Source organism: Anser brachyrhynchus (assembly GCF_964034855.1).
Source record: "Anser brachyrhynchus genome assembly, chromosome: 19".
In the NCBI taxonomy this organism is placed as follows: domain Eukaryota; kingdom Metazoa; phylum Chordata; class Aves; order Anseriformes; family Anatidae; genus Anser; species Anser brachyrhynchus.
Window position 1 is genome coordinate 4399050 of NC_137712.1, and position 13155 is coordinate 4412204.

The 13155-nt window shown below is 53.6% G+C and overlaps 1 protein-coding gene across 2 annotated transcripts in view; it reads left to right on the forward strand.

Annotated features, from left to right (window-relative positions):
* VAV2 (vav guanine nucleotide exchange factor 2) overlaps positions 1-13155 on the forward strand; it is a 125846-nt gene that overhangs the window by 59648 nt on the left and 53043 nt on the right. The gene's annotated exons all lie outside the window — the stretch shown is intronic.

Here is a 13155-nt window from a genome sequence, read left to right on the forward strand (position 1 = left end):
GCAGTGCAGGGGCATCGTCCGTGATGCTGCAGAGAGCCCTGGGTTGGATTCGGGAGGAAATAAACAGAGTTAAGTGTTGTTCGTCTCTCTGGGTTCCCATTCAAGTGCAGCTAGGAAGAGCAGAGCAAGCCAAGCACGACTTCCCTCTTGTACTGAAAAAATTATTATAGCATAATTATGTTCTTAGACTTGGAAAATGAAACATCTTTCTCAGCGGGCCTCAGGGCCAAAATAGATGCATTTTTATGTTATTTTTACCAGTGCAGTTTTTTTTAGATGTCAGTTCCTTTTCACAATCAAAGTGGAAGCGACCAAGCTACGCGATCGTCTTTATGAAAATCTCCAGCCTATTTTTGCCGTGTTTGGGATTAGACGATGCGACACATCCAAGGGCCTGCCCTGGAGACAGGGGCATGGGTCGAAAGTGTCAGATGGTTAAAAACAGATGGCTTCTGGTTGTCTTTTTCTGCTCTCAGCGCTTGTGTCGCATCAGTGGTTAATGTTTTAATGAAAGGCTGGAGGGGAGGTTGGAGCTGGCGTTCTCCCAGGCTGGACATCCCCATGGTGCTGGCAGTGGTTGTGGTCTTTCATAGCCCTTCAGATTATTTCTGTAATCCCTTAGATTATTCCTTTTACTGCTTCCCATGAGTTCCTCCTCTCCTTTCCTTGCTGCGCCAGGGTTCGTGTGATGGTTGGGGTCCGTGAGATCAGAGTTAGCTGCAGAGCAAACCCATCGTGGCTCCACCAGGAAAGGCGGATCGCCCTCGCTGGGCGAGCACGCACCGTGTCGGGCACCTTGATTCCTGTTGGCATGCCGAGATCTGACGATAACGAGGGTTAATAACGTGCCAGCATGATAAGTCTGGAGCAGACCCAAGGCACAGCGGGCAGGACTATGGCCTTGGGAAGAGGCGCTGCTGCCAGCCCCGGGGGAGCGCTGCCCCGCTCCACGCGGGGTGGGTGTCGGGAGGGTGCCCTCCGTCGTGTGTGCTGCCACCGTCGTGATCGCTGCCCTCAGCTGGGAGGGAACGGAGGCTTCACGAAAAGTTCCCAAAGGTTTCTCTGCCAAATGGCATTGCTGGATGGTTCTTCCATGCTCCTGAGTTCCTCTTTTGGAGTTTTTGTGCTAAAAGACGTTATGCCCTGCATCCGATGTGCCAGCTGGCTCGCCGTTAGAGGTGCACGAGTGTGAGTGATGAACCCCCCGTGGGCTGAGCAGCACCAACCCTCTGCATGAGAACAGGCCTCCAGGCTGTGGCCAGTCGGATCTTGGTGCACGTTTTCCCCGTTAATGACCAAGGCAGAGTCCTCATCCCGTATCTGGACTTTTTTTTCCATTCTTCTTGCCTGAAGCCCTTCTGTAATCTTAATGGAAAAGAAATCCTCCCTCCCCGTCCACCCATTCGTTATTGGAACTGCTAAACAGTCATCTTCAGCAACTCTCTAATAAAAGGATGTCAGTTAGATGAAGCCCCGGAGAGCCGAGCTGCTTGTGGGGAGCTGTTTCAACTTGTTTCCGTGCCGGCTTTTTAATATACTTTAATAGAGTTCTGGTCCTTTTTCTGCATAGTTTTTCCCCATCAAAGCTTATCTTCCCTGCTCTTTTGTCTTACCATCGCCTAGCTTTGTGTTGGGCTTGGGGGGAAGGGGACGGTGCACGGCGCAGCGGGGATCTCGATATTTATATCACAGATGCAAATGCGCGAGTGGCTCGGCTCTGTCCAGGTGGTGAAAAGCTCTGAGGTTAAAATTCTGGTAACGAACATGCTTGTGGCACCGCAGCCGCTCACTTAACGGGCTGCACTTCCTTGTTTGTTTGTAATTTTATTTGTTTGAACGTTGCTCTGGAGCGCGGGATCACCTTCAGCCTGTTCGCACCTCACCGTGCAGCGCCGTACGGCTCCCACCGCCGTTCTCAGGCAAATCCATCCCAAGTTCCTCGACAGCAAAAACAAAGGCAGGAGGGCAGGCGAGCTGTCAGGGGAGCTGCCGGAGGAGGAAAAGACATGGGTGGATGTGTGCTTATAGGGTGTGCTGGGCCCCAGCAGGGAGGCAGCACTGAGGATCAAGGTGTCACAGCGTGGGGCTCGCTGGAGCCGTCTGGGAGATGCTCTTGGAAAGACTTGATAAGATGTGTGTTTGCTCTGCGAGATTTATGGATGGACCTGGCCGAGCTTCCCCTTCTAATGTTTCATCTAATATTCCCATTGGCGCTGGGGAGGAGAAGCAGGAGAGCCCGGCAGCACTGGGGGACACGAGCTGCCGGCTGCCTGCCCTCTGATGGGGACCGGCGGGGCCGTGCTTGTGCCTTGGCAGCTCCATTTTTCATGCAGAAACGTGCGGTGTTTGCCTAGGAAGGGCAGAGAAAGGGTCACGCAGAAGTGATGCTGGGTTTGCCGCTTCCAATAACACATAGGTTGGGTCCCCGCTGCTGGAAACCACTGCGAGCACGCTGGTCGAGCTGGAGCAGGCTCAACATATAGAGCTGAGCCGGTTCATTTCTCTGCCTTGTGTCCCTTGTGTGTTCCCCTTTCCTCCGCCTCTTTTCCCACATGCTCTGCATTGTGTGCTTCTGCAGCACCCTGAGCATCCGGCGGCTGTAGGCACCCATGGGTGCTGAGATGCCAGCTCTGCCTCACCCTCCCGTGGCTTTCCTGGAAATCCCAGGTGTGCCGTGGGTGCAGCGGTGCCGCGATATCCCCAGTGGGACATGCAATTAATTTATATCACCTGTACCATGAAGGTAGTGGCTCAGCTTAGGGGTGCTGAGGCTTGCCCTGGCGGCTCTGCTGGAGTCCCGATAGGGCAGCTGGTGGGGGGCTGTGCTGACACTGTCACTTGTCCCTGCTCCATCCCCGTTTGTCCCCAGGCTCAGCAGGAGAGCAGCTGCGGAGCCCTGGGGGAGCAAAGACATCATTGAGATGTCTGCAGGCCCTTGGGGCTAATTGCTTTCCATGTGCCCCATCCTTTGCTCATGCACCACGGAAGAGTTGTCCTGTCCGTGCTGCCGTGCTGTTAACCCCATCCAGGCCCTAATGAAGACATCCCGCATCCTACACGGGCAGAGCTGGGTGATGCGCATGGTGGGATCGTGTGCTGCCCGTGCTGTGTTTTTTTGGGGGTAAAATGGGGTAAACCGGGCTCAGACCCATGCACAACGTGAAGGAGGAGAGTGCGGTGTCGCACGTGGGAATGCGCTTCTTGCAGAAGGGTTCCAACATAAATCACTTGAGTGGCTGGTTAATAAAAGTTTTAATAAAAGCTGAGTTGTTTCGGTGTGCGGCCCGTCGCTTTTATCCATGACTGTACAAATATCAGTGCCATCACCCACTATTGTGCTTGTGAACACTTATTACTGATAACGCTCGTATCTGTTGCAGTAGAAAGCACTCTATGAAAAATACATAAGTGGGGCCTTTGTTAGGAGAGCGCTGCTGCCGCTTCTCCCCGCTGCGATAACCGACGGGGGCATTTCACTGCGTTTTCCCTCTGTGATGCAGCGATCCCTATTTTCCCTTCCTCTCCCTCCTTAACCCCTCAGCTCCCTTCTCTCGCAGCTCTTGTTCCCCAGGCCGGGATTGACCCCAGGGTGATGGGGACCGGGGACAGCTGGAGTAAGGGGGGTCTGGGCAGGGGCTGGTCCCTGCTTTCTGGGCATGCAGCAGGCAAAAGCAGGGAAGAAAGGAGGAAAAAAGTTTGCGCAGAAAAAAAATATGCTTTAGAAGACCTTTTCTCAACGTGAGCTGGTTTGTCCCCGTTTCCCTGCCCTCTTCTCTGTGGATATACTTATTCACAGTCCTGCTTGGTATCGGGTACCGGCCGGGGTAAGTGATCCCGTGATAAATATTGCAGAGGAACTGACACAGGGCCGCTTGGGCTTGGGTTTGTTGGTGCCCAGAGGGCCAGCCCAGGCTGTTGCCGGGAGCACCCTCGGTGTTCGCATGGAACCGACCGCCCCTCCCCAGGTCCGGCCGGAGGGGTGGGGAAGAAACCCCCGATCTCGTGTCAGCTGAGTGATGGAGAGCCCCGTTCGTAGTTCCCGTGTTCCTGGCGTGCCTTGCTTGCTCCGCGGAGCTGCATTTCGTGGTACGCGCCGGCTGGAAAACACGTCCCGCTGACCGATGGCGAGGTCCCTCCGCGGCACTCTTGGACCCGCTGGTGGGAGAATCCCGGCTCTCGTGTGACCTGCAGGGTGCCTGTGGATGCTGCGGGATGAGCTGTGTCCCCGCTGGGGTTACCGGGTGACACGGGTCACCCTGTGGGGTGAGTCTGGAGGTGGTGACCCCCGGGGTGGTGGAGCCCCGGTCCTTGTGCCTGCAGGTCCCAGCCCGTGCAAAATGCTGCCAGCTCAGCACAGCAAGGGGATTGCTCAGTATCGCTGTATGGGATAGCGCCAGCCAAAAAAACCAATGCTGAGGCTGCTGGGCTGTGGCAGGAGCAGGATGAGGCCCAGAGCTGTGGGTTTGTGCGGGTCGGGTGGATCCTGCTCAGCCTCCCCTGCGGAGGTGTGGTGCTGGGGCCGCGGCACTGGAGCCGCCTCGGTGGCCGGGTCAGGCCCCAGCCCGGTCACCGCTGCTCGCGGAGCCCCCCGACCTCTCCAAACCTCATTTATAGCCAGCTAGGGAGAGAATTTGCTTAGTTTAATGTTTTCTGTGCAAATGTAATTTCCGAGAAGGGAATACTTGCATAAATATACATACCTCGTCTCACCACCTTTTTCCTTTTAGTCACTCAGACATGTGATTTTATTCCTCCAGCTGTAAAGCCAAGCGTGCGAATGTTAAATTGTTAAATAAGTCAAACATAATTATTCGAGTACCCAGCATAATGTTTCAAAAGTGCAGGATCTGAAATCCAACACAATGCACGCGGGTAAACGCTTTTGTGGAGGTTGTACTCCTGAGGGGGATGTCATTTTGACAGGAATATGTTTTCCCCCTTTCCCTTTCGCAGCCTGTCTCGTACGGTCTCGATGCTTTCGCGGAAGTCTCATCCGCATGCGGTTCGTTTTGATGTGGAATTATTCAAACCTTTCAGCTCCATCCCTGCGGACCGCTTTGCTCCGCAGGCTGATGGAGCGATACCGGCTCAGCTCGGCGCGGGGGCCCCCGACGTGAAATGAAAGGTTTTTTTTTTTTTGCGAGGGGTAGGCCGAGCTGCTTATCTCTTGGTAGCGCTATCAAACGCTGCAGCCCAGGCGCAACGTCTACATCTGGCCAAAATATGTCGTGGAAAAAAAAGTTGTTTTGAATCAAACCTCGTCCTTTGTAGCAGATGGGGGAAATACTTATTAAAACTGAATTTTCAGTGACATTTTGGGCCCTTGTGGTCCGAAGATGTAATATAGTCTGTCTCAAAGTTTGTGGATTCAAAGGAAACGTTGCTTTTTGTTTTCCTTTTTTTAGTTTTCCTTTTTAATTGGATAAAAACGAGGCGCTTATTGGTATCTTTCACAGCAGAAAGCAATCTCTTCCTTCTGCTGCCCCCCTCCCAAAAGCCGAGGTTTGTGCCAGGCAGAGCTTTTCTCTGAGGCCTTCAGCAGCTGCGGTGGGCACGGAGGGCACGTGGGGCTGCCGGAGCTGGCTCTCGCTCTGCGCTGGCCTTTTTGGGGGTTTCACGCTATGCAAAGCACCTCATACAGCGGTCACCTCGGTTGCTTTGCTTGCTGGTGGTGTGGAACCAGCATCACTCGCTTTCTTGCAAAAACCTCTCTTCTGGACCGTAGCACCAAGGAGAAGTTTACGCGGAGCCTCCGTTCCTGGCCGGCCTGCTCCTGCCGTGTCAGCGTTTATTTCCTCCAGCGGCTGCTCTGACCTCAGCTGCCAATTCGCAGGAGTGGCTTTTGGGACGGGGCCTTAGGTGTTGGCCTTTACTTATAATGCTCTCCAGACCTCATGGCCCGCCCGTGTGGGGCCAGCGATTCCTGTTCCCCCCCACGGGGGTCCCCGTGGCAGGCATCCCCCTGGCTGCAGGGCCCCCTTTTTTTAAGCAGGGTTCCTTCACAACCTCAGCCCTTAACGCCCCAGCCCACGTCAAAGTGGCCCTATATTCCTGCAGGAAGATTTATCCCTTTTTTTCCTTCCTTCCCCCTGCAACCCAAGCCTGACCACAGCACCACCCAGCTGCTCTTTGTCTCCAGTGACCGATTAAAAGGCTCGAGGAGGGAGCATGTGGTGGCCGGAGCTGCACTTTCCGCTCTGTGCATCACCGTGTGATTACGCCTGTGTATTTTTGGCATTTCTTCCCCGTAACGGGGCTGGAGCTCGCTCTTTGCAGCCTATGTAATTTTAACGTTGCATGCTGAAATTCATCGAAGCTTCTGGCTTCCGCAGATCCCGCTTTTGCTCAATCTGTTCTTATTAATTTTTAAACACTCGCATTTCAGCGGTAGATAAACAGCTGGTGACACCTCCAGAGCCACGCTGCATCCGCCGAGCAGCTGACGGAGCTCTCCCAGCACAGCCCCAGGACCTCTCTCCGGCAGGGTGCAAGCACTCGCCGAGCCCTGCTCCCACCCATCCCTGGGCCCAATTTTCTCTTTCTGCTCTTGCCCAGTTTTCAGCCAATTTGCTCTTTCTGCTCTTTCAAGCCATCCTGTTTCGCTGCGGGTCAGAAGGGCCAAGCGGAGCTCATGGTGGAGCATCCAGCTGGGGATTCTGCCCAAGCATCCCTGACAAAGCTATTTACATTCCTCAAATCACTGCCTGAAAACATCACGCCTGATTCTTTCTGTCCTTTTCTTTTCTCGAAGGCAGCCAAGATCTAATCTTTGATTTTTTTTATTTTTTTTTTAACAGCTGTGTGGATTTGCTAGGTCTGCAGGGACCCTTAGGTCATCTTGTCTCACCCTCTGTACAGTAGTGATCGCGGAAACCCATCCAGCTCCCCTTCCGCCCCGTAATTTGTGAGCTGTGACTGTGCGCATCCCACTGAGGGAGCCGATATTTCGGACGTGTTTCACTGCAATTCTTTCACGTGCCAGTTTGCAGCGCGTTGTGAGCGATGCGTTTCAGTCGCCCACGTGGCAGTAAATGTGGTGTCTGCAGAGGCAGCTGGATGGAGCAGAGACTAAATTTAACCAGTGCCACCAAATCAAAGCCCTTTATGGGTATATTTATCCACCATTGCAACACAAGTAAGGGATGTAGCTTCTGGTTATCAGTGTCTCTGGAAAGCTGCCTTGTGCATTTCTTTTTCATCAGCCCAAGGCTCCTGCCTTTCTGCAGGTGTAAGTGCCTGCACCGACAGAATGGTATCGACGTGTATATTCCTTGTCGCAGCTTTTTTGCGGAACCAGATAGTTCTGTACTGGACGTACCTGTTCTCGTGGTGCGTTTAGATTATCCTTAATAACCTGGAAAAATTAGGCAGTTGTTGCTGATGGGAGATCTTCTGTGTCCTCTGCATGGGAGGAGGGAAGCAAGGTGCGTGCCTCTGGGAACGCGTCTTCCAGGAATGGTGCATCCCTTCTTCCTTTGTTAGAGAAACTTCAGGAAGGGGGTAAATTGTCCCATGCTCAACGAAGTCAGTGCTTTTGGGAAAAGCTAGTCATAACCTGAATTAACGTTTCATGAGTGTAGGAAGTGAGGTTTGCTTCCTTGTGCCCTGTGCTTGAAGTGTCACACCGTGCTCGAGGTGAGCTTTCCAAAGGTTGCCGGTTGCGTATGAGCACAGGGCCTTATATTTACACATAACCGAGGCTGAAGCAGGGAGCTCTGTAGCACTGGGCGATTTCTCAGCTGGAAGAGCAGTTTTCAGGGTCACGGAGCAGGCCCCGGTGATGTGACGGGCTGCGGCTGCGAGCCCGAGCGTTGCCAGCAGCCGGGGGCTTGAAGCCGTTTACCAGGCGTGTTAGTGCCGATCCCAAGTGAGAAGGGCTGGGACCTGGGTGGCTTTGGGGAATTTTGCTTGGCAAGCCAGCTTGTAATAACAAGGAAAAAACAAAGTTTACAAGGTGCTCGCCTCCTCTCTGAAGGCCAAGAGAAGATGGGAGTTAATGAAAAGAAGGTTACGCTTGCTTTCCCATGCTTTGCCATCTAACAGCCGCTCTTTCTCTTGTTTTTTTTTTTTGCTGCTTGACGTTGCTTTGGGTTTTGAGATGCTGGAGGCAGGGGTCCGCAGGGCAGCAGGAGCCCCATCCCCCTGCCACGTCACCACCAGGGCAGAACGGGGCGGCTCAGGAGGTGGTGGGCTGGTTTCCTCCAGCACATCTCGTGCTGCTCTTCTGGGCTTTTGGTAGTTGATGCTGTGGAAATGAGCACGTTTCATCAATCTGGTGAACCTGGAGCAGCCCAAAGGGCCTTGATCCTAATGGGGTTCTCGTTGCAAGGCCTGGGTCTGGTGCAGGCTAAGCCAGAGCTGCAGGGGCAGAGGTGGGTGCTGCGCTCTGCTCAAGGTGCAGCACCCAGCTCACAGATAAAGTGCTGCTGCAAGATGTTGTGGGCTCAAAGCTGGAGAAATCAAAATGGGAAAGCTTCCGCTGCCTTCGGAGGACTTGGACTAACCGGTGTCTGTTAGCCTGGCTCAAGCTCAGAGCTGACCCCGAATATTTGTTCAGTGCCAGGGATTCCTCTGGCTGTGCTTGGACCCTCTGAGCCACAAAAGCTCAGTGTGGCAGCAGGGGACAAAGCTGTCCGTGTGCCTGCGTGCACGTATCCTGCTCCTGGTGCTGGCATCTCCTGCCTGGGTTACTGCTCTGGTGCTGGGGGGGGGGTTCAGCGTTGTTGGAGAACCACCCGTCTGCGTGCCACGGCCGTGCCTGAAGTCAGGGGGATCTGCAAAATCCAAATAACTGGCTTTTCTGCACCGTCGCTAGTGTTCCTCTTAAATACTGCTGCACTTTTTTCTTTAGCAGCTGGAATAACGATGAAGGAAATAAGCCGAGGAGAATTTCAAGCCCTCTCTCTTCAGTAGGTAAATTGCCATTGTGCGAGTGAATTGGTTTCATATGGATGCTTCTGATTTCTCCCTGCATATGTTCATAAGCCTCTTTTGTGCTCCATATGCTTTTCTCTGACTGCCCAAATCCATTCCAGAGCAGGGTGGACATGGGAACTTAAAGGTATGTGAAAATCTGTAATATTTTCTGCTTACATCCAAGGCCTTGATCAAGAAGGATTAAAGCTAATGCAGGCTAAAGCCAGTTTCTCGGAAGCGGGTTGGGATATCCCTGTCCTGCATCCGACTAGTTGTTCTTTCCATCTGTTCCGACAAATCCAATCAGTGCTGGGGGATGGGGAACGCATGGCTTTGGGCGTCACGAGTCCAGGAAAGTCCTTGAGCACAAGGAGGGGCGAGATTGCGGAGCAGGTGCCTCGCAAGCTGGGGAGGAAACTTAACCAAAGCTGCCCGAATCCAAATGGTTAACAAGCACAGCTCACTTCTAGCCCGAGTTCAGCCTGTTTTGGGCTTTCCTGTGGTGCCAGATGAACACCCCTGCCTGGAGCTGCTTTTTGTAGCACGATGGCTTGGCCATTCTGTGACTTCTGATACTTGCATAGTGGGTGACCCTTTCCCTGACTTTTCCTGATAATTGTGTCAGGAGATATCACAGAGGTGTGGTGATTATAACCACCACAAGACGGGCTCCAAGCCCTGGGGGCAACACTGAGAGGCTTTCCTAGAATCTCCAAAGCCTGTGGGGATGCATTCCTCCCTGCCTTGCAGGGAAATGTTGCTGCTGGTGTTTCCTTCCATGTGCTCACACAACTTCGTGCATCTCCGTGGCGGCTTGCTCCTGCGTGCCAACACGAGGTGATGGAGCTGAGCTCTGTGTGGCCCAATTAGCCATTGCAAATGCATTTACTGGCATTTTAAGCTAATTAGCGTTCAGGGCTTTTTTTTTCCTTGCTCCTCTTTAAGCACGAAGGGCAAAGTGCCCAGCAAGTGCAGGCGCTGAGGTCAGGGCTGTTGGAGCCCGCATCTTCCTGCACGTTTCACGTCCTCCCACACTTGAGCCGATTCCATCAAAAACTTCCTACCTGCTTGTCACTTCAAAGGGAAGCGGGGAGGAGATGCAGCTACTTGCTCATTGCAGAGCTTTCCATTTGGCACCCGTTTACTGCTCTGTGACAGCGGTGCGACTGCAGCCTTGCAGGTGCCCCAGGAGCGCAATCCCAAGGTCAGCCTCTTGATATCCGCGGGGGTGTCCTGGAGCCTGAATGCCTCAGTGGGGATTTGTGGCCGCTGGGAACATCAGTACCACCGCATTTGTGCTCACGCTGTGCTTGTGGAGCTGGAGCAGGGGTCTGGGTGACAGCAGCTCCGTGTACAGGCGCCACGGCAGCTCGCCTGCACGCGGGCAGTGCTGGGCATCAAGCAGGGGCGTCGTGGGGCAGTGCGATCCATGTCGCTGGCGAGGATCTGGGGAGAGATTTTTGGCCCTTTCCCAGCTGTCACGCACCTGAAACCCCCCTGCAAGCCCCCAACAAACCTGGCCGGCAACTCTTTTTCTGTTAAAGGCTGGTTGATCTCCTCCTTCGTGCTTTTGGGGTCAGCTAATGCTGATCGCCCGGCACGCTGCCACCCCGTCACCCTGCCTGCCTTCATCCCGAGCTGCTCAGCGCTCGGCATCCTTCCAGGTTAATTACAGATCCGCTGCCTTGCTAATTGGGGCCGAGGGAAGGAGACAGCTTGGCCAGGCGAGGCACAGAGCCGCGGAGCCCCGGCACGTGCCGGTTGGTGCTGCCACCCCAGCGGCTTCTGGCTCCTTGATGTGCTCCGTGGCTGGGCACTCACCTTGGTGTCAGCTCCAGGAAGCTCAGCCAATTCCTGGCTTAGACCTTTTTTTTCCCCTAATTTCCAGGGAAGCGCCGTTCCCTGGCTTCATCAGCTTTGTTTCCAGAAGGATGCACTTTTTTAGCCAGCTTTTGTAACTCTCACAAAAGCTATACAAATGAACCCTCTGCGTTTTTCTTAAAGGCAGTTTTGCAACATCCTTAGTCTCGGGGAAAGCAGCCAGCCCCTCAGCTCAGACTCCCCCATGCTCAGGCGTTTCTGGGAATCCTCCTTGTCTCTGGGCAGCCGGCAGGAGGATGCTGAAATCTCATCTAGAGTAAAAACGAAGCGCTTCGTTTCGCCTCCCATCTGGTTCCCATTGCCCAAATATATTCCGTCATTGCTCTGCAAAAGCAGAACATGGCTGGCTTGGGCTTCACAGATCAGCAAAGCCAGCGTGCACTGGGACGGGCCGGGATCACACGAGCAGTGAGGGGCCGTGGTGCTGGGCAGCAGCGAGGGGAGGTGACCCAGCGGTCCCTGGGCACTGATGGTGCATTGGAGCCCCCCGAGACACGAGGGTTGTGTTCAGGGGGAGAGAAATGCACAGGCAGCTCTCCTGAACGGACTGATGGTCAGAGAGAAGTGCACGTGTGTGAACGAAATTAGAATCTCTCCATCAGCATGTGTAAAACATTGCATCCTCCTCCGTCTTCTCGACAGTAAGACAGGACAAATCCTCTTCTAAAGCCAGTCCAGGATGGATCTCCTGCTGTCCGTCCCGCTGGGGCGTTTGTCCATTTGCCATCTCTGACAAGCCAAGGATGTGCTTTGTGGTCTGCAAGGAGGGACGGAGTGCCCTGTGAGCCTGCTGTTTACTCACACGTCCCTCTGATCCTCGGCTCATGTCACGCACTGCTGCACACCAGGGCTAAGATGGGTTAGGCTCCTGTTTAATTAATGCTGTTCCGTACCATGCAGAAATGTGAGATGGCTGGTGCCACCTTACACCCACACTTGTGGCACGTTGGTGACTCATTCCCAAGTCAGCTTTTAGAGGTGCTAACAAGCTTTTCCCACAAATAACTTTTGGGACATGGAGGTTTTTCGTTTTCCTTCCTTTCTCGTGCTAAGAGCTGGCTCATTTCCGATGGCTTGCAACTTCTGTGCAAATTGACGGTGCCAAGCTAAGCCAGCTAAAACAGTGGAGATGATGGCGGGTATTGAATAGGAGGATGCGGAATTGGAAAGTCGCCTCCCCTGTGCCTCCTTGAGAGCATTTGAGTCACACCGCCGGGTTTTGGGGGACCTGATGTGCACAACAGCTCCCTGGGACCTCCCGGAGCGTGCAGCCACGGGCAAACTCATTGCTTGACACACTCCCAGGAGGAAATCTCCTGTATTCCCCTGCTGGAGATGCAGCCTGCTTCCAGCAGCACGTACAGCCTCAGTGTCTGCTGGCTTTGGTGTTAGTTCGCTTCCTCAGGTGCTTGGATTTTTTTTTCCCCCCACTCTTTTAAAGTCCCATCAAAGCAGGCTCCTTGCTTCAGTCGTTGCCAGGACATCAGATGGTGATGGCAGAGGTAACTGCATGAGACAGAGACTCAGCATCCGTGTCGGAGAGGAGAGGCCATTAAGTAGCGGAATAAGTATTTATTGCTGTTGTGTTAGAGGAACTTGGCAGCGTAAAGAAAGCCTCGAGGTTTCGGGGCATCGATTTCTGTGCCTGGGGGTGGTGGGGAGCTGCACGGCGCATCCAGCTGCAGCTCTTGGTACTTCTGCGTGTCGGGCTGCCTTGCTCGTGCCCTCTCCTGCCTTTGCATCGTTTCTGTGTCCTGGGGTGGTGAGGGGCCTGCTCTGTGTTGGTCCTGGCTCGGAGGGTTGGCTGTGGGATGGGGACATCCCTATTGCAAAAGGAACCGAGGAGCACAGGTGCCTCCTTATGGCCTTAGGGACCAGGCACTAAGAGGTGATTGAAAACATTTGCTCCAATACTGTGCGATAGGGAAAGACAGATCGGTGCCATAAATATGGGAAAGGGGGTGTATGTGTCTGGGAAGCTTCTGACAGCGTGGTACAGTGCAGAGCTTTTCTACCATTAGCTATAAATCCACCCGAGTTCCTCTTTTCTCCTCCCTGTCAGGAGACATATTTTTGCAATGCCTGCCCACTGTTATAAGGCTGCACAACAGCAGACAATATGCTGGCCCCAAATTCCTCAAACGAGGCATGTTGAAATGATACAAGACCTGTTCCCCCTGCAAATCAGCAGAGACTTGGCCAGTGACTTTGATGAAATCATATTTGTGTCCCCAACACTTAACATGGGCAAATCATGGGCTTAATGCGGCATAATGCTGGGTTAAATAACCCTTTTTTCAAAGGACCAGCCGAGCAAATACATACTCCCTGCCCACATACCCAGCGGAGCGATGCTGA